The sequence below is a fragment of the Myotis yumanensis genome, unplaced genomic scaffold, assembly GCF_028538775.1.
Source record: "Myotis yumanensis isolate MYYU_CA2020_CCGP unplaced genomic scaffold, mMyoYum1.0.hap1 SCAF_2, whole genome shotgun sequence".
Lineage (NCBI taxonomy): Eukaryota > Metazoa > Chordata > Mammalia > Chiroptera > Vespertilionidae > Myotis > Myotis yumanensis.
This window is the reverse complement of record NW_027223753.1, coordinates 18303004-18327469: the sequence shown is the minus strand read 5'-3', so window position 1 is coordinate 18327469 and position 24466 is coordinate 18303004. Positions and strand designations below refer to the sequence as shown.

Sequence of the window (24466 nt, the reverse complement as noted above, 5' to 3'; positions counted from 1 at the left end):
CAATTCTGGAAGATTCTGACTTTTATTTATTAAGATAGAAATTAGTTTTTTCCTATCAAAAATGAACCTTACTGTAAACCCAGGTCTACCTGATTCCAAATCTGTATTCTTAGCTGCTACATCACATTGTCTCTGAAATACTATAAATAGAAAACTGATCAGCAAAAGTATGGAAGATAACTATTTAAGAAAAGAAGGAGGAGGAAATGGAAAGAGAGGGAGGAAGAGAGAGGAAAGGGGAAAAGAAGAGATTTCACCAAAGCATAAAAACTCATTGTGGATTGAATGTCAAAGATGGAAATATTTCAATTTAATATATGCACTTAGCATATATGGAGAGTAGTACCTGATATATAGCTAGCATTTGATATGTGTAAATTCCCTTTCTTAGGAACAAAGATAAGAGCCATATAGAAATATGCTGTCCTAAGTTTTAGCTTTTGAAAAAGTTCAAGTGTAATGACATTAGAACAGATATCCAACAACAAAACACTCCACATTTCCTTATTGAAAAATATTCTATAGATAAGAAGAACCCAGAATTGTGGCAACTATAAAATTCATACATCGGTTCTCCCTTTCAAACAAAAAGGGGAACACACTATCTCACTTCTCCAATATGTTTAAATGCAAAAAGACATGCAAACTCATGAATTCCTTAAACTGCAAAATCATTTGCTTTCTTAAGGCATATCTTTCTGTATCTGCCAAAAGTCACAAAGATTCAAGGCACTTCAGATTTCAGGTGGCTTATGTACAAGTTCCCCTGCAAAAATACCCTCCCGATGAACATCAGCCAAACCCCTTCCTGTTTTTCACCTTGTATGTTTACTTTCACATCTGCTGCAAAAGATAAAAGGAACAATGGAGACATCAACCACGTGACCGTGTCATACCAAGCCGGAAATGAAGCTATGAAGCCAGAGTTGCTGTGAAATGGGTCTTTAGACACGCAGATTTAAAAATGTTACAGTATAAGTCTGAATTAAGCCCAAAAACCATATATTTCTACATAGCTATAGTTGTTTATAAAAAATAATAACATACACACATAAATACCGAATTTAAGGAGAAAAAGGTATGGGTCAAGATGCAAAAATTATTCTTCTTAACCAAAGATTATTCTCCACATTTCCATGAGGTCAGATTTTATCAAAAGTAAAAGGGAATTAACATTTACTTTTTGAGTATCAGTATGTGACAGGCACACTGCAAGGTTTATTTTTGTTTGTTATTACTATGTATTCTGTGCGATGTGGGTATTGTCCTCATTTTACAGAAGAGGAAACTGAGGCACAGAAAAGTACTTTCACAGAATCACAATCACTAAGAACTCATTGTTTTGGCAGAAGTCCTGCATCCAAATCTCTCCTTTCCCATTTGCTCATGGACATATTCAGTAAAGGTGAAGCAGTAAAGAATGTGATTTTGAGGCCAATTTTTCACTACGGAACATTTCTTGTCAACCAGTGTCATATTAGAGATAATACAACTAACAAGTATCAGTCAACAAAAATAGCACCCCGGGGGTTGGGGGGGGGAGTTATTGGGTAAATCTTACTAAGTAGATGACATCAGTTTTTAAAAAAAATATGAATTGGATATTGGTTATTATGAAAAATTATTAATTTTCTTAGGTATGATAATAGTATTGTGGTTATGTAGGATAACATCTTTATTCTTAGGAGAGGAGTAAAGTGTCATATCTGCACCTTACTTTTTTTTTAAAAAATTGATTTGAGAGAGAGAGGAAAGGGGGGGGGGGGGGCGTGAGGAGGGAGACATTGATCTGTTGTTCTGCTGATTTATGCATTCATTGGTTGATTCTTGTATGTGCCCTGACTGGGGATCAAACCTGCAACCTTGCAACTCAAAATGACACTCTAACCAACTGAGCTACCTGGCTATGCCTCTGAATCTTACTGTCCAAGAAAATAGGATATATATATACACATATAAAGAGAGAGGTCATCAGAAGCAGAGTCAAAATTATAACCCAGGTCTTAAATCTTAATTATCCTGGAATTCACATACTCACTACACCTCTGTATGTCTATTGTGTCCCCTATGTTATGTACCTAACTACTATACTAAGCAATATTTGTGTTTGGGGGAATGAGGAAGACAATGAAAGACGTGACATTGACCTTTTGCCCTCCAGAAGCTGATAATCTTATTGGGAATACAAATTTTATATGCAATATAAAACAATACCTGACAAATCTGGTGTGGAACAAATAAATGCTGCAAGAGTTCAGAAGAGGATACCAATAAACCTCCAGAGAATAAACTATCTTTAAAACCTCTTCCCTTTAACAGGTTTCCTATTCTTGGCCTCCTTTCCCTTAAGTACTCCTCCTTTACTTAATTTACTTGGCAACAACTGACTTATTTCCTACCTAACAAAATTATCTGGAGACTGTCTAAACATAAAATACATGTTTTGCTTGCTTGGAACACAGAATATGATTTTTGAAATAAAATACTTTTTACATTTTCACTGGAAAAAAGCACTAAATATACTATCTGAATTTTCTTGCCTTCAGAAGCAATTGCGTTGTTTCAAGTGTTGAGGATGCCAGAAAGCTTGAAGATTTAAAAATAACCTCACAAAGAGCTCATTTCCAACACCAGATGGAAAGAAATTACTCTAAAGACATGTGTGGGAGGACATATATACAACATCATATGACACCATGCAAAGATTTATATAATTACGTAATACCATCAAAACTAGCAGGACTCTTGCAGGTAGTAAGTTAGCAACAGTATCAATTCCCTGAATCATTAAAAAGATAAAAAGGCAAGAAACAGCAAGTGGGTGGTAGCAAAAAAAGCCTTCACTTTATACTGCCTTCCATGTGTCCCTGTTGCACACTGAAACAGGTTGGCAGGTAAAATTTGAGGGCTTAAATCCTTGGAGCTTTTGACAGTTCTGCCATATGGTCAAAACTGGGGGGGGGGGGGGGGGGGGGGGGTAGTGGGGAGAGATGAATTTCAACAATTTGTATCAAGTCTATTATTAAGGTGAAACACTTTTCACTTGAATATATGTAGAACATCAAATTGGTAAATTAAAATACACACTTGACATATCAATTAAAATAATGCTTTTTTATACGATATTTGATTTTTTAAAAAATATATTTTATTGATTTTTTTACAGAGAGGAAGGGAGAGGGACAGAGAGTTAGAAACATCGATGAGAGAGAAACATCGATCAGCTGCCTCCTGCACACCCCCTACTGGGGATGTTGCCCGCAACCAAGGTACATGCCCTTGACCAGAATCGAACCTGGGACCTTTCAGTCCTCAGGCCGATGCTCTATCCACTAAGCCAAACTGGTTAGGGCAATATTTGATTTTTGTATTCAAAGTTATACTGTTAAGATAGCATTTAAGCCTGGCCAGTGTGGCTCAGTGGTTGAGCATCAACCCATGCACCAAAGGTCACCGGTCAATTCCCGGTGGATTCCCATTAGGGGCACATGCACAGGTTTCCGCTCCATCCCCGAAGAAGGCAGCCAACTGATGATGTTTCTATCACCCTCTCCCTTCCTCTCTCTCTAAAGTCAATAAAAAGATATTTTAAAAATATAGCATTTAGCATTGTGTTAAAATGATTCTGACAGGGTTGCTTAATTTATGTAAGCATTAAGTAATGGCTAAACAGCAATCACAAATGAAGCTTGGCATATTACTGTATATTCACAACCCAAAGTACACATTTCTAATTACACTTGTGGGTCACAGGCTTAAATTTAACTATTTCAAAATAACCCTATGCTTTAACATTAAATCACTAAGGGTTTCTCACTCAAGACTTTTAATCATAACTTTTTAAGGTTCAATGCAGATATTATCAAAATATAATATGAAAGTTTTCTGAGTGAATATTATTGTAGAAAGTACATAAACATCAGTCTATGTTATGTCCAGTGCTATAATTCAGACTGTAGAGGGCCTACCAAAAGTTAATTTGGATTAAGATAATTTTTGTAGAAGATAGAAGGCACAAAGAGCAGGTAGGTTGCATTTGTAAATCACAATTACACATAGGAATACACATTATATCCCATTTTATTTCCACCTATTTTCAAAAAGAAATTGAGGTGCTCCTATCCCTATCAGTAGATAATATTAATAAACAGAATTATAGATATACATTGAATATAGATAGAATAGATAATACAAGTAGAGTATCTACGGCTTCTTCCAATCTTATTTATCAATATAAATTTTTAGTCATAGTTCCCATCCATTTCATCAGATAATCCTGCCTCTTCCTACCCAATCTGCAAGATTACTTCAACCCTATCCAAAGTCCACTCCACATAGCTCAGAAACAACTTTAATTTCTACAAATAGAGACTGCTCTGAAAATTAAGAATGACAGACGAGGCCCTAGATTAATTGAGTGGAAGTGACTCAAAGAGCCTTCAGCCATAGAAGGGAGAGAGTAGCAATTTAATAAACAATCACAATTTAATCCATATGGATTTATCTTGGAGATAATAAGAGATAGCTACAGCCCTGACCGGTTTGGCTCAGCGGAGAGAGCGTCGGCCTGTGGACTGAGGGATCCCGGGTTCGATCCCGGTCAAGGGCATGTGCCTTGGTTGCGGGCACATCCCCAGTGGGGGGTGTGCAGGAGGCAGCTGATCGATGTTTCTCTCTCATCGATGCTTCTAACTCTCTATCCTTTCCCTTCCTCTCTGTAGAAAATTCAATAAAATATATTTTTTAAAAAAAGAGAGATAACTACAAAATGAGAACTGGTATTAATAAATGCAATAAAATAATAAATGATAAAATAAACATTATGCCAGAATGGCTCTGGAATTTCTATATAGAAGGGATTTTAGGGGTAGCATGTTTATTTACGTGACTTGGGGGGAAAGCTGATGAAGATTAGGGGTAGGGTATATTAAAGTCTCTCCAAGTTATTCCTTGAATTGTATTGGCCACGCTCATGGTATGTTGCTTTTCTTTAAAGTTAAAAGAGCTAGTCAATTTATTTTCAAATATTTCAAGATGGGTATAATCCCATTTTAATAAAAATAATTAACAAAAATAAGTGTAAACAGACTTTGATCATAAATCAGATTCACTCACTAAACAGACTTTGACCATAATAAGATTCTCTCAGATTCTTTCTTTTTTTAAAAAATGTATTTTTATTATTGATTTAAGAGAGGACGGGAGAGGGAGAGAGAGATAGAAACATTAGTGATGGAAGAGAATCATTGATTGGCTGACTCCTGCAGGCCCCACACTGGGAATCAAGCCTGCAACCCTGGCATGTGCCCTGACTAGAAATCAAACCATGACCTCCTGGTTCATAGGTCAACGTTCAGCCACTGAGTCATGCTGGCCAGGCTATACCTATTTTCTTTATCCTTCTCACTGTGTATTCCTTAAATAGAAGCAGAGTAAATAAAAATACGAATCTAACCCAGTATGTACATCAGAGTGTTTGTTACACTGCATTGTACTGAACAAATCATGACCCCACTCACAAAAAGGACACACAGTAAATCACCAGTCACATATCAACAAACTTAGACAACAAAATTAACATATATATTTGGAATCTGGCTCTTCCTTAACTAAAAGCTATTATAAATGCAATGAACCAATTACCTTCCAATTATTCTAGATTCTCTACATAAATAAGGCCCATAACTAATCATCACGGTATTTTTATAACTCTTTTAAAAGTTTCATCTTTGGGGGCATTATTCAGGAAAAAAAAAAAAGCAAAGTTGTTCATTAGAATTATTATTGTTTAGCTGACAAACAAAATAAGGTAATTCCATGCTCAAGCAATAGAGGGGAAACAATTCCTTTAGAGGTAGCAATTAATCTGCATATAAATATGCACATGATCAATCATGAATCTGATGAGACTCTTGGAAAAATATACTGGTAGCACTTGGGCTGGCCTGCTTCTTAAATAACAAGGAGACAGATTGTGATAGAAAAGTACACTCCTACTGATTTAAGAACCAAATTCAGCCCACAATGGCCACTGCTATTCTAAAGTTATAATATCAGATCACCAATATTAAATTGGATTTGAACATTCAGAATACAATATAAGTAAGCCCAACCACTCGTATCACAAATTATAGACTAACATACTTTAAATCTCAATCTACCGGTAAGCACACCAAAGTTCCTGCAGAGAATTCAAGAATCTCTTGACTACTACTACGCAACACTTCTGACAAGCTTACCTGAAAGCTTTCTTAGGAACAGGAAGAAGGAAACAAAATAGCACCGTAAGCATGCTATCTCCTATAATATGAATCTATTCAAAATTAAGAGCATAAACTAAGGAATGAGGTGGAAAGCTAGCTCTATAATTTCCAGAAATGTTAAATTCAAGCTGCATACAAGAAAACATCATACTGGTGAACTTTACACGTGGGGCACAAACCTGACAAAAGAGAACAAGAAAAACATATAGGTCATATCTCAACAAAAGACCACAATCATTTTTTTCAGAGGAGACAGGAATCATTTAAAATCACTTAAGCCCAGCCGGCCAGGTGGCTCAGTTGGTAGAGCATGGTCCTGTAAACAACCCCCCACCCCCCCCCCACCCCCCGCCTCTGCAAAGAAAGGTTTCAGGTTCAATTCCCAGTGGGGGTGCATACGGGAGGCAACTGATCAATGTTTCTCTCTCTCTCTCTCTCTCTCTCTCTCTCTCCCCTTACTCTCTCTCTAAAGCAATAAAAATATCCTCGGGTGAGGATTTAAAAAAAAAGTCACTTGTAAATTTAGAAGTGTTTCTCACTTCTGAAGGGGAAAAAAGGAGATAAAATGAAAGTACTTTTAAATATACAAAGAGGGAGATTTGTATATTTTTTGTTAATATTATATCAATTATTATATAATGTTATTTTATATATTCTATTAAGGATAAGCCTACTTTAAAACACAGGTTTATTCACCATATCTACTCCTATAATGCAATAAATAGGATTTAACAAACATTAAGGAAATATTGGCCCTTAGACCACCAAGAAAGAGATGCGGAAAGCAAGCAGAGATCCACCTAAAAGATAAAATTTTATTCTTCTAACTTAGTCTATTTGCTGACAGCCAGAGTTTCCAAACATAAATTGACGGAATTCTTAGCTCTGAGTAGAATGGAAGCCTAAGAGCTTTTCTTAATCTACCATCAACCATCATCTACTATGAGCTGCACACATTGATGCGGTACTTAGGACTTAAATCCTTTTAATGAACACCAGTTAAAAGAAAATTCAATAATGAAGCTCAAAGAAACTTCAAAACAAAACAAAAAATTCCATCAAGTTCCTTCAACATAGGGAACTTTTCTTCACATTTCAAATTACTAATATCGTTAATAATTTTAAGGTAAGACAACTGAAAATAATCAGAAGGAATATACACATATGACAAGCACAGGTGAAACCACATGGCCAGAGGTACAGAGATGGGAAAATAGGGTTATTACTGAGCAGTTCTTTTTGGTTGGAAAATATAAGTAATAAGGAGAATACCTACAGAAACTGAGAATAAATTTTTATTGTGTTAAGCAGCTAAAAAAAGGAGGGGGGCATAAATGTGAAAAGGTAGATTGAGGCCAAATTGTATAAGGCCTGCAGGGAGTGGGCCTAAGCTGGCAAGCAGACATCCCCCAAAGGCTCCTGGACTGGGAGAGGGCTCAGGCCAGGCTGAGGGACCGCACCCCGCCTGCACGAATTTTGTGCACCAGGCCTCTAGTATTGTATAAGGACTTATAATACACTAGTATAAATGTTGAGAGAATTTTGGTAAGTCCTAAAGATTAAAAACATTTATTTCTAAGCCTGAATTCAACTATACAAATAAAAATGTGTAGTTTTGTTACTAGAAGAGAAAGGAATCAGGTTAGCATGGTCAGCTTGGGTCTACTAGTGAGTTTACTTTTAATAGTGGCAAAGATACTGTACTTCAGTTTCCTCAGGGATATAAATGATGCCTATCGCCCTGACTGGTTTGGCTCAGTGGATAGAGCATTGGGCCGTGGACTGAAAGGTTCCGGGTTCAATTCCCGGTCAGGGCATATGCCTGGATTGCAGGCTCGATCCCCAGCAGGGAGCATGCAAGGAGGCAGCTGACCGATGTTTCTCTCTCATCAATGTTTCTAACTATCCCTCTCCCTTCCTCTCTGTAAAAAATCAATAAAAATATATTTTTTAAAAATAATAATGCCTATCTTTACCTTAATTATAACCTTCTATAGAAAGCACTCTGAATTAGCACCTTCATTCCAAGGCAATCTGATACCCATTTTTAAATCTGTCATTCACTGAGTGCTTCCTGTGTGCCAGATATTCTGCTATATACTCTACATGGATTATATTAATCACATCCCGAGAAACTATGTCATAAAACCAAAAATTGGCCAGCCAACAGAGAACTCGTATGTTTCTAATTTAGAGAAAAGGAAAATGAAGCGTAGTTAAGTTTCCATAAAGAGTAAGGGTTAATGCCACACTCACAAAACTGGGATGAGAAGTGGTGTACAAGGGAGATATAGCTACAGATGCAGACGCTACCTATGTATGTGTCTGCCTGTATACTTAATTAAAAGGACCAAACCAACTGGGGTTTTGGCCAGGACTGGGAATACTGAAAACAGTCATGATTAACAGCACTGAACACAGTATATCCTCAAGAGAGTATAAAACCACTACAACAATATCCAGGATACAAGACATAGCCATTTCTTGCAATTTTCCCTAAAAACAGAAAGAACAAAATAGCAGCTGTGAAAGCACCCAGACTACTAAAAACAGCTCAGCATCTCTTTTTAAAAGCCAAAAAAAAAAAACCACCAAAAAAAAAAAAACCACCACTATCTCCTAATCAGCAATACACGCCAAAACCCGACAAGCCTCCCCAGACTAGTCATTTATGGCGGGTACAGTCAGAGACAACAGGATGGCAGTGGCTGTCATGCGGCCAGAAACCAGCCCGGCAGCGAGGCTTCACGCGAGGTCACTCTCTCTTTCCAGAGATGCCCGCCCCTGGGAAGCAGGAGCCCGGCCGGCACAGCCCCATCGGGAGGAACCGCCGGCCGGTGCATCTCGGAGGGCGAGCCTCCATCCAGTCTCCACAGGTACTAAGGGGTGGCGGGAGCCCCGCGAGCAGGAGGAGAGATTTCCAAGCCGACAGATGCGAGAACTGGAAAAGGAGGTCACGACGCTGAGAGAACAGATTTAACCCTTTGGTCACGGGAACCGTGACGACTAAGGGGGAGCGCACTGGAGCCCTCCGTGCGGGCGAATTTGTTTCATGACACGGGCGTCTATGGCGGGAAGGCCTGGAAGTCGTCGCGGGGTTCCCGCCACCCCTCGATGGCGCCCGACTCCTCCAGACAGCCCGCTGCCTCGTCGGGAGGAAAGCGCGCGGCCGCGGCACCCGACACCTCCACCGCCCGCAACCCGCAATTCGCCTCCATTTGGTTTCCTTCCAAGGCTCCTGCAATGATGGACGGACCAGACCAGGCACATTTCCCCGCGTCACAAACAAATCCAAGCCTAACTTCGAAACGCTCCCCGACATCGGCCCCGCCTCTTTCTCCTCGGGCCGCCGCGTCGCGTCCCGGCTGCAGCCCCTCAGCCTCCCGCGTCCGGAGCCCCCCGGCCCCGGGCCTGCGGCGGGCTGGAGACAAAGAGGCTGCGGCGCCACCGCGGCCGCCAGGACCGTCCCCTCGGGGACAGCTCCGCGCCCCGCCTCCCGCAACCCGGCTCGCACGCTGCAGCCGCCTCGCCTCGCCTCGCCTCACCGGTGCTACGGGGACCGCGGTCCCGCGCCCACCGCTCGCTGCAGCTGCCGGATGAACAATGGCAGGAGGAGGTGCCGGCGTCCAAGGCCCCGGCCCTCTGCGACTCTCGGGCTCGCCGGCTGCAGGCCGACTGACTGACTAACCCACCGGCGGAGGGAGGGAGCCAGTGAGCGAGCAGCAGGCAGCGCCGCGCGCCCTCCCGCCTTCCCTCCGCGAAGCGAGGCCGGCCCGGCCCGCAGCCAGCCCGCCCGCCCGCGCGCGCCCCTCCCCCTCGGGTCGCCACAACATTGTAGTAAATTTCTATTGGACGGTGCCGGAGGGGAGGAGGGGGCTGGGCCGCGGCCCGTCATCCCATTGGCTGAGGCCAAGTTCTGACTCCTCTGGTTCCCCACTCCCCTAGCCGGTAAGGAATGGGGAGGGGAGAGAAAAGAGGGGAAAGGCAAGGGGCTGGCGGCGTGTGCGCAGGCGCAAGGCGAACCTGCTCAGGAGCCCGGTGCCCTTGGCCTGCAGCGGCACCCACGTGGGGAATGAGGCAGTCAGTGTCCAGGACGCAGGTGAGGCCCTTTCCACCCGGAGGAGGGACAGGTAATAGGCCGAGATTTGAAATCTTCAGGGAAAGCTGAAGCTGCTGCCAGACTACTCCAGCTGACCGCCCCCTAATGCACCTTGGTGATGTCACTGAGCTTTTCTGGGCCTCAGTTTCCCCTTCTGGTAACTTGACCATCTCTAGATGCCATTCTAACCCTGACATTCGATTAGACGTTACCTCTCCTGGCAGCTGTGCAATGCCTGAAATGGAAGCCAAGTGTGGCCACGCCAAGATTTCCGCTGTCTTCTGTGCTTAACGACCTCCCAATTCTGCCCTGGCACCCTCAAAAATAATAAAAATCCTACCTGAGCTTAGGGTTGCTCTGACAATTGCCTTGTGTGCCTATATTTCCTTTCAGAAGTTTCAGAGGCCGCTTGATCTTTCACGTTCCCTTCCAGGTTGGTCTCTGAACAGGCTGGGGCCCCACAGAGCAGAAAGAAGGCTCTGTTTTAAGCATGGTCTCTATAAGGTAAGACAGGTTCTGCTCTTCCCATTTTAGAGAAGCCCAAGCAGAGAGGCTTACACCTGCCAGGATAAGAAGCCAGACAATCTGACATCAGAGCCTGTCTGTGCCAGCCACACTGTCTCTTAGTATCTAATCACAGCCCTCTCACATCTCAGCTCAGACTCAGGGAACCGACTACCTAGGTTCAGTTCTCAAACGCCAGCCCTCCTTAGGTGTTTGGCCTCTTCTGTGCCTGTTTTGGACTCCATAAAATGGGATAATAATAATTTCTACTTCATAAGAGTTGCTGTAGGAATTAAATGAGTTTAAATATGTAGAGTTCTTAGAACAGTGCCTAGCTCATAGTAAGTGCTACAGAATCATTACTGCTATTTGGAGACTAAAATGTGGACTGGGAGATGTGGAGCTGGCTAACATAATAATAATATATTTGTTAAGCACTCAATTGTCAGCACTGAACTGAGCACAGTATATGAATTATCTGTTTGAAACATGCTGAGAACCCCTAGAGGACCACCAGACTACCCTATCTGACACTGCCTCCACTCACACCCCTTTGTCCTGCTTTCATTTTGCTTCATAGCACTTACTTCTACCTGACTCTACTATCTATGTATTATTTGTTTGCTGTCCTTCTCAATAAACTGCTGCAGTATAGACCCACTGGACTGCAAGTCCCAGGAGGGCAGGGACTTTGTCCCTCTTTTTCATTTAATGAACAAATCATCCTATATAATAAAACCCTAGTATGCAAATTGACCGAACGGCAAAACGACCAGTCACTATGATGTGCACTGACCATCAGGGGGCAGACACTCAACACAGCAGCTGCCCTCTGGTGGTCAGTGTGCTCCCACATGGAGAGACCGCTCAGCCAGAAGCCAGGTTCATAGCTGGCGAGTGCAGTGGCAGTGGCAGGAGCCTCTCCCACTTCCATTGCAGGTGGGCAGTAAGGAGCAAGGGGTCCCGCACTGTGAGAGGGTTGTCTGACTGCCGGCTTAGGCCCGATCCCCAGGGGAAGCAGGCCTAAGCCGGCAGTCAGACATCCCCGGATGGGTCTCGGACTGCAAGAGGGCACAGGCCAGGTTGAGGGGCCCCCTTCCCCCCCTCCTCCCCAGTGCACAATTTTTATGCACTGGGTCTCTAGTTTTATATATAAGAAAGCTGAGGCTTATAAGGTCAGGTGACATGGCCAAGGTCATTCTGTGTACTAGGAGTGAAGCACCTGTTCTTGAATACTCTGGTCCCCTGTTCTACGATCTCCAGTTCAGCCATACTTCTGATTGGGGGAGCTCTAGCTCTACCACCTTTGTGCCTCAGAGGCTTCCTACAACTAGACCTGGAAATCTGCTACTATGAAGGATAAATCCACAAGACAGCTCACCACTACCACCAAATTCAGATTCATAAAGACCAATAATAGTCTCTGTGCTGTGAAGTGCTAGGTAATGACACAGCATATTAAAGAGGCTTATTTTGATGCACTGAGTGTACAATATTTAAGAAACATCACCCTGAAAAAGTAGGGGGTCTCAGGCTAGCAGAAAATGGCTACACAGGCAGTTGTAAACCACTCTTAAAATCCACACCAAGAACTGTTAGCACAGGCTTTAGAATCTGAAAGAATTAAATTCTAGTCCTAGCTTTTAGCCTGAAAATGAAAGAGCTTTGTAAATTATAAAGGACCATCCACACAAGGGGGATTTTTGTTATTAATTAGGTGCACACCAACAACAGTTAGGTTAAATGCCCTGAGTATAGCTGGGCCTAACACATAATTGGGGGTTGGGGGTAACTACTGCCCAATCTGAAGGCAGAGAAACTACCCTTACTCATATGTCCATCTGTCCTCTCAAAAGAGGCCTCTGCAAACCAGACACTGAGTCCCAGCTCACCCTGCAGAGGTTGCCATTGGGTACCAAGGATAAAGGTCTCAAGCATCATTTCTGAAGCTAATCATCTAGGCAGAAACTCAGAGCCGCACCCTGCCTACTCCATGCTCACATCTGGGTGGTGGCGGTGCCGTGCTCCAAGCCCCAGGATAGGGTCTCTAGGGGCCATCTCTATCCCGCCTGCCAGCTGAGCCCGCCACTCTCTCCCCCACCACCCCTCCTGTTCCTTCCTAGGGAATACAGGCCCTGCTGGCTGCCTGTCAGCCCCAGGAGCGGTCAAGGCCACTAAGCAAAAAAAAAAAAGAGAGAGACAGGCATGAAAGGGTCCTAATCCTTCCCCATTGCAAACTGAGCTCCAGCAAAAGCAAGCACCAGCTGCATGAAAGAGGGTGAAATCAGATGGTGAAATTAGGTGGTGACCAGTGGGGCAAGCCAGGGAGGGTAGATGGGACCTCTGATGACCTGGAAGAGATGAGATTGAAAGAAAGTGGGGGTAGAGTGGGGGCACAGTTGGAATCTGAGCCATTACCAAATCTGGGACATGGGCGTATTAGGGACACAGCTGGCCTGACACCCCAATGATAGGGCTCATGGAAAACATTTGTCTGTTGGGGGCGGGGGAGGGTGGGTAACAAGAGATGAAGAGGGCTTTGAAAAGCTGGGCCCACGGTAAAGTGTTCTGAACAATCATTATTGAATAAAAACCAATCCTGGTACCAAAATTACATGAAGAGTAGAGCTTTCCATCCAGCCCATGGTCATAAAATTGTAGTCATTTTCGACATATTAAACATAAATGATAAATCAAGCAAGCTATAACAGGGTGGGAAAATTACTGTTCATACATTTCTAGGGGGGATTGTTTTTAGTAGTAAGACTTGAATTGTTCATAAAAAAAATACCTGGCTAGCATTGTTCAGTGGTTACAGCATCGGCTCATGCACCAAAGGGTCATGGGCTTAGTTCTCAATCAAGGGCACATATCTGGGTTACAAGTTTATTCCCAGTTCCAGTCAGGGCATGTTCGGGAGACAACCAATCGATGTGTCCTCTCTCTCTCTCTTTCTCCCCCCTTCCCTCCCTTCCACTATCTCTAAAAAAATAAAATAAAAAAATAATCAATGAGGACTAACAAAGATATATAGATATAGATATATTTAACTATATGTATTTATATAGTTAAAAGAAAAATTACAATCGTCATAAAGCCATCAGTCAGAAATAGCCAACATCAATATTTTGGTGGGAGAGTTCCCTTCAAGTACCATTTCTTACAGATACACTTTTTTTTTCTTTTTATAGGTATTAAATTAAGTCATACAAAATTGCTAATTTTATAGGTTAAAAATGGTCAAATATCAGCAAATTGCATATGATTCAATCTAATGCTTTTAAAAATTTAGATCATATTGTTTTGGAACCAACTTTTTTCACCTAACAATATTATGACATTTGTATCACCATTTTTAACAGTGCCTTGTTATATTTTTATAATAATAAGTGAATATACCATAATTTAGTTAAACCTAACTATTGGACATTTAGGTTATTTCCCATTTTTTGATCTTATATGCTACCTGATAAACACCCTTTTATCTAAATCATACCCATGATTCTTTTTCTAGTATGTGTTGACTGCAGCATATATTTTTTAATTATAGCATAAAGGCTGCCTGTTCTGACTGAGATAAAAGCAAAAGAAATCAGATGCAATGAAAGTCTATTTGAAAACACAGAGCATGTTTTGACCTCTTTGACACATGCATTTTGCTTACAAAATTACATTAAGCTCTGTCTTAAAGAGTTCTCTGCGCACAGTAAAAGCAAAAAACTAAATGTAAGTAAAATAAATATATTAGGGTTGGCAAGGTATGTCCTTTCTGCTGTGCAGACACTCCAAGAAACCAGAAGCAGAAGGGAAGGAAGTTGAAACGGTAAAAGAGGGCCTGGTGAGTAGGTTCTAAGGTATTCCTTTAGGCCGCTAGATTCACAAAATGTTAGGACTGGATAGGACCTTAGAGATCTTCAAGCCAAGTTGCTAACTTTTTTAAACAGTTTGAGAAATGGGTCTAGAAACTGGAAGTGACTTGCCCAAGGTCACACAATATAGGGGTGGCAGAGCCTAAACTTGAACCTAAGCTTCCCAACCCCTATTACAAGATTCTGTTCACTGCCTTCTTCTAAGTTTCAGCTACATTTCCCTCCCAAAGCTGGAGGCCAGACTAAATTCTACAGCCATAAAACGTAGGAATGCCTAAGCTGGAAGGGACTTTAGAGAGAATTTATTACTAAAAATAGTAACAACTACAGTTATGAGGTGTTTACTATGTGCCTGGCACATCCTAAGTACTTTATATGCATGGCTGCATTCAGCCTTACAGAAACCCTGCAAGGTATTATCAGCTTCAATTACAGTTAAAGAAACTACAGCCTAGAAATGGTTGATGATTTGCCTAACGTCACACAGCTTAAACTAGGTCTGTGTGATCCCACTGTCCTCTGCTCCATACTGCTTTCATATCACTCTCAGGAAAGCAGTCTGGAAATGATATGAATGAGCAACATCAACATCTGTCCTGGCCCTGGCTGGGTAGGTCAGTTGGTTAGAGTATCATCCTGATGCACCAAGATTACAGGTTCAATCCCTGGTCAGGACACATACAAGAATCAATCAATGAATGCATTAATAAGTAGAACAACAAATTTATACATATATATATATTAGAGGCCTGGTGCATGAAATTCATGCATGGTGGGGTGGAGGGTTGTGTGTCCCTCAGCCCAGCCTGCACCCTCTCCAATCTGGGACCCCTTGAGGGATGTCCAACTGCCCATTTAGGCCTGGGATTGGGCCTAAATGGGCAGTCGGACATCCCTCTCACAATCCAGGACTGCTGGCTCCCAACCGCTTGCCTGCCTGCCTGCCTGCCTGATTGCCCCTAACTGTTTCTGCCTGCCACCCTGATCACCCCCTAATAACTCCCCTGCCAGCGTGATCGACACCTGACTGCTCCCCTGCCAGCCCGATTGCCCCTAACTACCCTCCCCTGCCAGCCTGGTCCCCCCCCCACTGCCCTCCCCTGTAGGCCTGGTTGCCCCCAACTGCCCTCCCCTGCTGGCCCAGTCACCCCTAACTGCCCTCCCCTGCCGGCCTGGTCACCCCTAACTGCCCTCCCCTGCAGGCCTGGGTCTCCCCCAACTGTCCTCCCCTGTAGGCCTGATCGCCCACAACTGCCCTCCCGTGCCAGCCATCTTGTGTTCACATGGGGGCGGCCATCTTTGACCACATGGGGGTTGCCATCTTGTGTGTTGGAGTGATGATCAATTTGCATATTACCTCTTTATTATTTAGGATATATATATAATCAAGTCAAAACAAAACATCTGTTCCAAGACCCCAGGGGAAGACTGTTGTGACTCCTTCTGATTACAGCCCTGAGACATTCAAGGAGGGATCCAAGGATCTGGCCTCCCATGACCCACCCCCAACTCCCTTCTCTCACCAGCTGGAGTGAGCCTAATGACCCTGATCCAGCAAAGCCTCCAGCTCTCTCGAGCTTAACCCAATAATTCTCTCTTTCTAGGGAAGGGAACCCACTAGCTAGAGATTTCCCAAGAAACACAGGGATAGGCTCAGTGCCATCAGCTAGTTGGGCCCCTTCTAAAACTGGTAAAGTCAGCCTGACTCTCCCCCCTCCGTGGGAGAGGGCAGAGGAGGAGCTATAGGGAAGAAGGGGGGATTTGGCATCCAGAAATGGCCCAGGTTTGACTTGCCCCAAGATGCTCCAAAGCTGCTATGACAGGACAGTCCCTGAGCTGCCTATCTAGCTTGTCTCAATTTCTTTTCTTTTTTAAAAAATATGTTTTTATTGATTTTAGAGAGAGGGAGGGAAGGGAGAGGAACAGAGAGATAGAAACATCTATGAGCGAGAAACACATAGATTGGCTGCCTCCTGCACACCTATACTAGGGATAGAGCCCACAACCTGGGCATGTGCCCTGACCGGGAATCTAACTAGTAACCTCGCTTGTCTCAATTTCTAAGCCTTCCAGAGACTGGGAGGGTTTCAGTGAGGATGAAAGAGACAAATGACTACAAATAACTTCCAGCCGTAGCTCTGCCAAACTTTCACTGTGTGACTCCGGGCAAGTCACTTACCTTCTGCCTTAGTCAGAGTGGGTTGCCATGACATAGACTGGGTGGCTTAAGCAACAAATTTACTTTCTGAGAGTTCTGAAGGCTGGAAGTCGGAGATCAGGATGGCAACCTGGTCAGGTTCTGGTGAAGGCTCTCTTCCTGGCTTCTAGGTGGCTGCCTTCCCTCTGTGTCCTTACATGGCAGAGAGAGTGACTCTCTGGTGTCTCTTCTTATAAGGGCACTAATCCCATCATGAGGGCTCCTCCCTCATGTCCTCATCTAACACTAATTACCTCCCAAAAGCCCCATCTCCAAATACATTGGGGTTTGAGGTTTCAACATATGAATTGGGGTGGGATCGGGCCCACAACACTCAGCCCACAACACCCTCTCTGGGCTCCCATATCCTCACCAGTCAGAGGGAGGCGGCAGTGCCTACCCAGGATGTGACACTGGGTAGCAAGAAGGATCAAATTATGGGAGGGGTGCAAAAGGTTCTGCAGATTACAAAGTTCACACCTGCACTGCATATGATTTTTACTTTTTATTTGTATTTGTATTCTGCTTTCAACCAAGCCAAAAAATTCTTCAACCCCAAGGCAAAAGCCTGTCTGGAAATAAGGACACACTGGTACCCCCTTTTCTTCATTCAACAAACACTCATTGAGCATCGCCTTTGTATAGGCACTGGGGATCACAGAATGAATGAGATGAGACCAGCAGCCATAAGAATCACCATCATCAGCCCCTATATGGGTGATGGCAAGAAGAAGTAAAAAGAACATGGGCTTTTGAGGCAGGCCAACATGGGTTCAGATCAAAGCTTCCCCACTGAGATACTATGGGAGTTCAGTCAAGTCACTTTCCTCTCTTATCTATAAAATGGGGATGAAATGTGCCAACCACTGTATCAACTAGCACTGTATATACAACATGTCACTGAACATTCCCAACAGCCCCTGGAGGAAGGTATGACTATAAGTCCCATTTTACAGATGAGGAAGTAGAGTCTGAGAGAAGAGAAAAGTTACCCAAGATTACTCACTTAGTGTCAGAGTTAGGATTGAAACCCACATCTGCCTGGCTTTACTGCTAGTACTCTTCTTACTATTTACAGATTACCTGAATTTCCATAATGGCCGTTATAAAACTACCAGCAAAGATGTATGGAGCACTTGCTATGTGCTAGGTATTTGACCTGCATTCTCTTATTTAGCTCTCACAACTTTATGGAGTGGGTACTATTTTAACCCCATTTTATAGCTTTGGCAACTGAGGTCAGAGAAGTGAAGCAATTTGCCCAATGTCACACATCTGGAAGGGGGTAGCCATGTGTGTCTGACTCCAGAACTCTATCCTTTGCTCACTATACTACCCTGCCTCTCTTTCGCAATGAAGCTAAGGAGGTGTCTTTATCTCTACTTGACAGATGAAAAAGCTGAGGCCCAGGAAGAGGCAGTGATGTGTGTGCCTAGGGTTCCCAGCAACACAGCAGCTAAGCAGGGACTTGAACCAGGCCCCTGAGTCAAACCCAGGGTTATTTCCTCCACCCACTCTACCTGAATCCTGAGCATCAGAAAACATCCCTGACGGCTGGACACTGGGAAACCCTAAACCTAGCACCCGCAGGGGCACAGGGAGCCCCCTCTATGTAGGAGCCCCTATATATATTGGCCAGGCATGGAGAGTCAAGGGGGCAGGTGAGAAACTTTGCAGAATACGGCCTGGGGAAGGCACCTGCCCCTCGGTCTCCCTAAGCCCGTGGTCGGCAAACTGCGGCTCGCGAGCCACATGCGGCTCTTTGGCCCCTTGAGTGTGGCTCTTCCACAAATACCACGTGCAGGCACGCGTACAGTGCGATTGAAACTTCGTGGCCCATGCGCAGAAGTCGGTTTTCAGCCTGGGCGAGTCTATTTTGAAGAAGTACTGTTGATATTTGGCTCTGTTGACTAATGAGTTTGCCGACCACTGCCTAAGCTATGGGCCCATGGCTGGGAAGTGGGGAGTTACAGAGGAAGCTGCTCCAGGCCTAGGCCCCAGTGGCTGGCACAGCTCTCTGCTGTGATTTCAGCTGAAAAACAAAAGCTCATCCTCTGAGCCTAAGTGCTAATTACCAATAATGACATAATAACCATTGTGGGCCCAACAGCCAAACAGCCTGAACTAGAAATTCTGCATAGTTCAGGCTCAGGAACAAAAGATGTGGGCACTCTATCTGAAACTGATGCCCTGGCAGAAAATGTCAAAAGAAAAGGGCTTCAGGGTTGACCCAGCCCAACATATTATCTGACAAATGGAAAGGATGATGACTACTCATACAATTATTTATTGAGAATCTACTACGTGCTCAGCACAGTGCTAGACCCAGAGAGAAAAGGCTTTATGTATTCATTCATTCGCTCCACAAGTGTTTACTGAGCACTTACCATGAACCACACATTGTTCTAGGTGTAGGGAATATAACACTGAACAAGACAGACAAAAATCACTGTTATCACTGAGCTCACATTCCAGTCAGGGGAGGCAAACAATAAACAAATATTCAATAAAATATAGTATGTCGGAGAGTGATTAGTGCTACGGGGGAAATAAGCCAGGATGGAGCATAGGGAGTGTTGGTGTTGTGGCAGGAAACGGTGTTACAATATTAAATAGGATAATCAGAAAAGGCTTTGCTGAGAGGGAGACATAAACAAAAAATTTAAGGAGAGGAAAGGACAGTCACGAAAGTATTGGGGAGCAGAGTGTTCCACGCCAAAGGACCAGCAAGTGCAAAGGTCCTGAGGCAGAAGTGTGCCTGACCTATTCAAGGACTTGCCTGAAATCTACCTCCAGTCATTAACAGAACTGGAGAGGAAAGAAATCAGACAGACTGATCACCCACTGTGAACCTGAACTCTTTTAAGCCTTAGGACAATCCTGGAGGTAAGGATTAAGCTCACTCTTCTCACCATTTTACAGAGGAGGGAGTGAGACCCAAGGAAGACAAGTAATTGATTCCGCATCAAGCAGCTAAAGGCAGGTCTATTGGACTCCAGCTTTCTCCAGCCTCCTGGTTCCTCTTCTCTGTGTCCTATCTATCCAAATCCAAATCACTTGCTGAGTGAATGAATGACTAATGAATGAATGAATCCTGCACATGTCTCTAGTCCTACCCTCTCGACGAATTATTTTCTTTTTTTTTATATCTTTATTGTTGAGAGTATTACAGATGTCCCCTCTTCATCCCCCCCCATTATCCCCCTCTATTGGGTTCCTACCCCACCCCAGGCCTTCACTCTCCTATTGTTTGCACCCATAGGGAATGCATATATGCATATAAAATCTTTAGTTAATCTCTTCCCGCCCCCTCACCCTCCTTTCCTCTGAGATTCATCTTCAAGGAACTATTTTCTGACTGCCTTTGACGGATTTCTTGTTCTTGTCTTTACTCAATCATGAATAACAATAATAATTCCAATGTGCCAACTATAGACTGAGAATTTCCCCAAATTATCTAACTTAGTCCTTAAGTAATCCTATGTGAAGGTGCTAATATTTTTCTCATTTTATAAGTGAAAAAAAAAAGCTCACTGAGGTAAAACAACTTGCTAGAGGTCCCCCAGCTGGGAAGCGGTGAGACTGGGATTTAAATCGAGGTCTGTCAGCTCCCAAATCCCTTCTTTTAATCCTATAATATTAGTAGAAACCTCTGACATCAATCCATCCCCTTCCTTTTATAAATCAAAAAACAGAGGCTCAGAGAGGGCAGGACAAGCTGGGGGAGAGATGAAGCCCTCCAACCTCCCGTCTGGTGGTCCTTCCTCTCTACCAGGTGTTCTCTTTTAGGCCCATTTCATGGCCTTGGCAAAAGTCTTAACATTGTCCTAGCTCCCTAAGGATAGTCTCAGGAACTCACAGTCTACCTCTATTTCCTCAGCCCAGGTGTGGGTGATGCAGGACCCTTCCGACTCTGCTTTTCCCAAGTGACTACAGTAGCATTTGATCAGAGAAAGGTGCCAAAGGGAAACTGGCCTCCTGTGGCTTCTGGAAGAGAGACTGTGCAGGCTGGGATCCAGGAGGGCAGAGAGCATCTGGGGGCAGCGGCCAAAACCGGGCTAAGGGTGAGGCTAGCGCATTCCAGCCAACCAGGAAGGAGAGGGGAAAGTTGGGGGGGGGGGGTGCTGAGCCTCTGGCTTTAAAACAGGTTTATTGGGTGTCATTTGTTTAACAAGAAACTGTATCAAAACTCCCAAGTCCCTAGACTGAAAAGAGGGAGGGCAGAGAAGGTTCTTAAAGGCAGCAGTTCCAATAGCAGTAACACTAGCTACCATTGAGGACTCAGAGTGCTCAGCACTGGGCTGAGTGGTTTATCTACATCACTGCCCACCCTCACGGTAAAATCAGCCCCATCTACGGCACAGAAAACTGAGGCTCAGAGAAATACAGTGACAGCTAAGGTCAGTCATCACTTCATACCCATTCACAGGATGGCGCAGAAAAGGACCCAGAGACCTAGGTTTCTGCTGCATGAGCTTGTGCCATTAGCCACCTGCTCTAATGGGAGGTTCCACATCTAGACCAAAAGGAACTTGGTCACCAGCCTCTGTTATAGAATCCAGGAGGTTCAGGGATCCAATTCTGCCCAGACTGTGGGGCCTCCCACGGATACAGGACATCACACTTGCTCTTCTCCTCATCACCCAAAGGAAGGGGCTGATTACCAGCTCCCAGGGAGTAAAAATAAAGGTACATTTTTTTCAAAGTATTTGTCTCTTGTTCAAGGCTGCTGCTGGCTTTGGCCTCTAGCCAGAGAGAAGCTTCTAGGGTGGGGCCTTGGAAGAAGCCCAGGCCTCAAGACAGAGTGTCCTTGGGCCTGCGGCCAAGGGGGACCAGGGGCAGGAGGGGCAAGCTGGCAGAGGGCCAGGCCCCCTCTGGAGATTTGGGCTTGTTTCTTAATCCTTTCCTTCCTTTGTTGGCCAGATCAGGCTGCCAGGAGAGGCAGGGGAAGCAGTGGGTGGGACCAGGGGACAGAGCCGTCCAAATCATGATATAATCCTTTCTATGAGTGTCCATTACATGTGCAAGGCCATTTGTGGGGATTACCTCATCGAAGCCTCCACCCTTCCCTGTGAGGAAGGCCTGCTGTGCCCATTTCACTGAGGTGGAAACTAAGGTTCCAAGAGGACAAGTGACTGCAGGCCACACTACTTAAGTGGCAGGCTGGTAGGGAACCCAGGTTGGTGACTCCTGAGAGAGGAGCCGCTGGGTTTGACTAGGGTAGGGATGAGAAGGGAATAGGAGGGGAGCGGGGCGAGGCAAGGGCCCTGGCAGTCTCAGTGAGAAGAACAGAGAACAGGCAGCTATGAGGGTGCAGGGAGGAGAGGGTAGCAAGTGACCATCTTCTAAGCCCTCCATGGTCTGGGCCCTGCTTCCCTGTCCAGCCTCATCACCACCTATCTCTCCCTTTATGCTCAGGCCATACCAAACTACAGTATTTACGTGCCCTGAGCATATTATGTGGGTTCAAACCTTCACAGATGTTCCCTATGCCTAGAAATGTTTTCCTTCTACTACCCACCTAGAGAGCCCTTACTCATCCTTCAAATCTGTTTAAATATCTCTTCCCCCGATGCCTAGAAAAGTTAACTACCTGCTCAGCTGGGCTTGCTCAGAAGTGCTTCATGCTTTCAAGAAGTAGGAATCCTATCTGAGTCATCTTGTGCCCCCTATAACACAGTGCACAGTCAATGCCCAAAAAATGATTGTTGTCTCTAATTGCATTGTATCACTGAATCTTTGAGGCAGGCAAAACAGGTTTCCTTATCTGTGCTCTGAAGGCGGGAGTGACTTCAGAGGTCATACAGACATTCAGTGACACTGCAGCACTACAACCACAGGCTTCTCTATTCCACACAGCCCCTGTCTGACCCCCACCTCAAAGAGCTGTCCTTGCTGCCAGACCTGCCAGGGTCACCACAAGGGACCCCCAAGGCAGGAATGGGGGCTATGGGCCCTGGTGGCCAGAGGCCTTGCCAGTGTCCAGCTCAGACACAGAAGCTACCTGGGGAAACTGAGGCAGAAAGGAGTAGACAAGTGGCTTTTTCACCCCAAGCCAGCTCTGGTTCCTCTTCCCAGGTATGTCCCTCGGATCTCACCCCAAGATCTCACTCTCACCTCTTTCCTCTCCTGCCTGCCCACTGCACTCCACTATCACATCCTGCTGGCTCTGCCTCCTAAGCAAACCTCACATCCTCCCCACTGCTCCTCATCCCATGGCTCCATCCTTGCCCCATATCTCAGCATCTCTCACCTGGAGACTTGCCTCTCCCCACCCCCCTCCCATTTGTCCTCTATACCAGTGATCTTCTCAAAATACAAGCGTGACTATGTTATTCCCCTGCTTAATATCCAATGGCCTCCCATTGCCTCTGGGTCAAGTTCCCCAACTCTCCTGAGCATGTCTTTGCAATCGCATTCCCCTGAGTGCAGGTCATGGCTCTGCAGCTTGGCAAAGCAGTTCCTTCAGCTAGGAATGCCCCTCTCCCGGTCTTTGCCTGAGAAGATATTCACAGTCCACACTTCAGTCCATCGATCAAAGGTGGAGCTGGTGATTCCTGTATCTTTAAATTTTTTTTAAAATATATTTTATTGATTTTTTAAAGAGAGCAAGGGAGAGGGATAGAGAGTTAGAAACATCGATGAGAGAGAAACATCGATCAGCTGCCTCCTGCACACCCCCACTGGGGATGTGCCCGCAACCAAGGTACAAGCCCTTGACCGGAATCGAACCTGGGACCCTTCAGTCCCCAGACCGACGCTCTATCCACTGAGCCAAACCGGTTAGGGCGATTCCTGTATCTTTATCCCCCAAACCAGACTCTGAAGTCCTGGGGAGGTAGGGGGCAAAGACAACACAGACTCATCTCTGTGTGCTATGCTCTGTCAAAGAGTGGGTGTTAGTGAAAGCAGATGATAGAGAGAGAGCAGATGACTAGGTGACTGACTAGATAACCTTCCAAGAGGTCTATTCCCTCCCTTCACCTTACAGATGCCTTTCAGAACCTGTCAGACTAGGTTGCCACCTGCCTGTCTCCAGCAGACCCCTCCCAGATCTGGTCTCTTTGTCCCAAGAGGGATATCTTTGTAATCCCCAAATAATATTCATAATTATAACTATAATAACAATAATTACTATCACTGATTACTCACCATGTGCCTCATTTGCACTATTTAATCTTCATAAGAACTCTCTAGAATCTAGGAGGTAGGTAGGTAGGGTTTTTTTTTTATTATCCCCATTTTACAGATAAGGAAACTAAGGCCGAGAGGTTAGAGATCTTGTCCAAGGTCACAAAAGTAAGCAATAGATACAGGATTCAAAGCCAGGTCTGTCTGACTCTAAACCACTATGGTGTCTGGATTTCTCCAGCTTTCTGTTGTCTTCAAAATTCTTAGAACTGCAGGCCCAGGAGGAGGTACTGTGTGTGTGTGTGTGTGTGTGTGTGTGTGTGTGTGTGTGAATTTATTCATTCAGCAAACAGCTCAGTAGTTCCCACTGGCCCCATGCTGGGCATTGGAGATTAACAGAAAT

At 44.5% G+C, this 24466-nt stretch overlaps 1 protein-coding gene and 1 non-coding gene across 3 annotated transcripts in view; one reads left to right on the top strand and one right to left on the bottom strand.

Annotated features, from left to right (window-relative positions):
• EPB41 (erythrocyte membrane protein band 4.1) overlaps window positions 1-24466 on the bottom strand; it is a 155260-nt gene that overhangs the window by 123830 nt on the left and 6964 nt on the right. Inside the window, exon 1 of one of the 2 annotated variants that reach the window (XM_070404530.1) lies at window positions 9809-9943. The exons of the other annotated variant lie outside the window; for it this stretch is intronic. The gene's annotated coding sequence lies outside the window, so the exon portion shown is untranslated. Of the gene's footprint in view, window positions 1-9808; window positions 9944-24466 lie in introns of those variants that run through there. 2 annotated transcript variants of the gene reach the window in all.
• TRNAH-GUG (transfer RNA histidin (anticodon GUG)) lies at window positions 8002-8080 on the top strand. The gene has a single exon. It is a non-coding gene; the product is annotated as a tRNA-His (tRNA).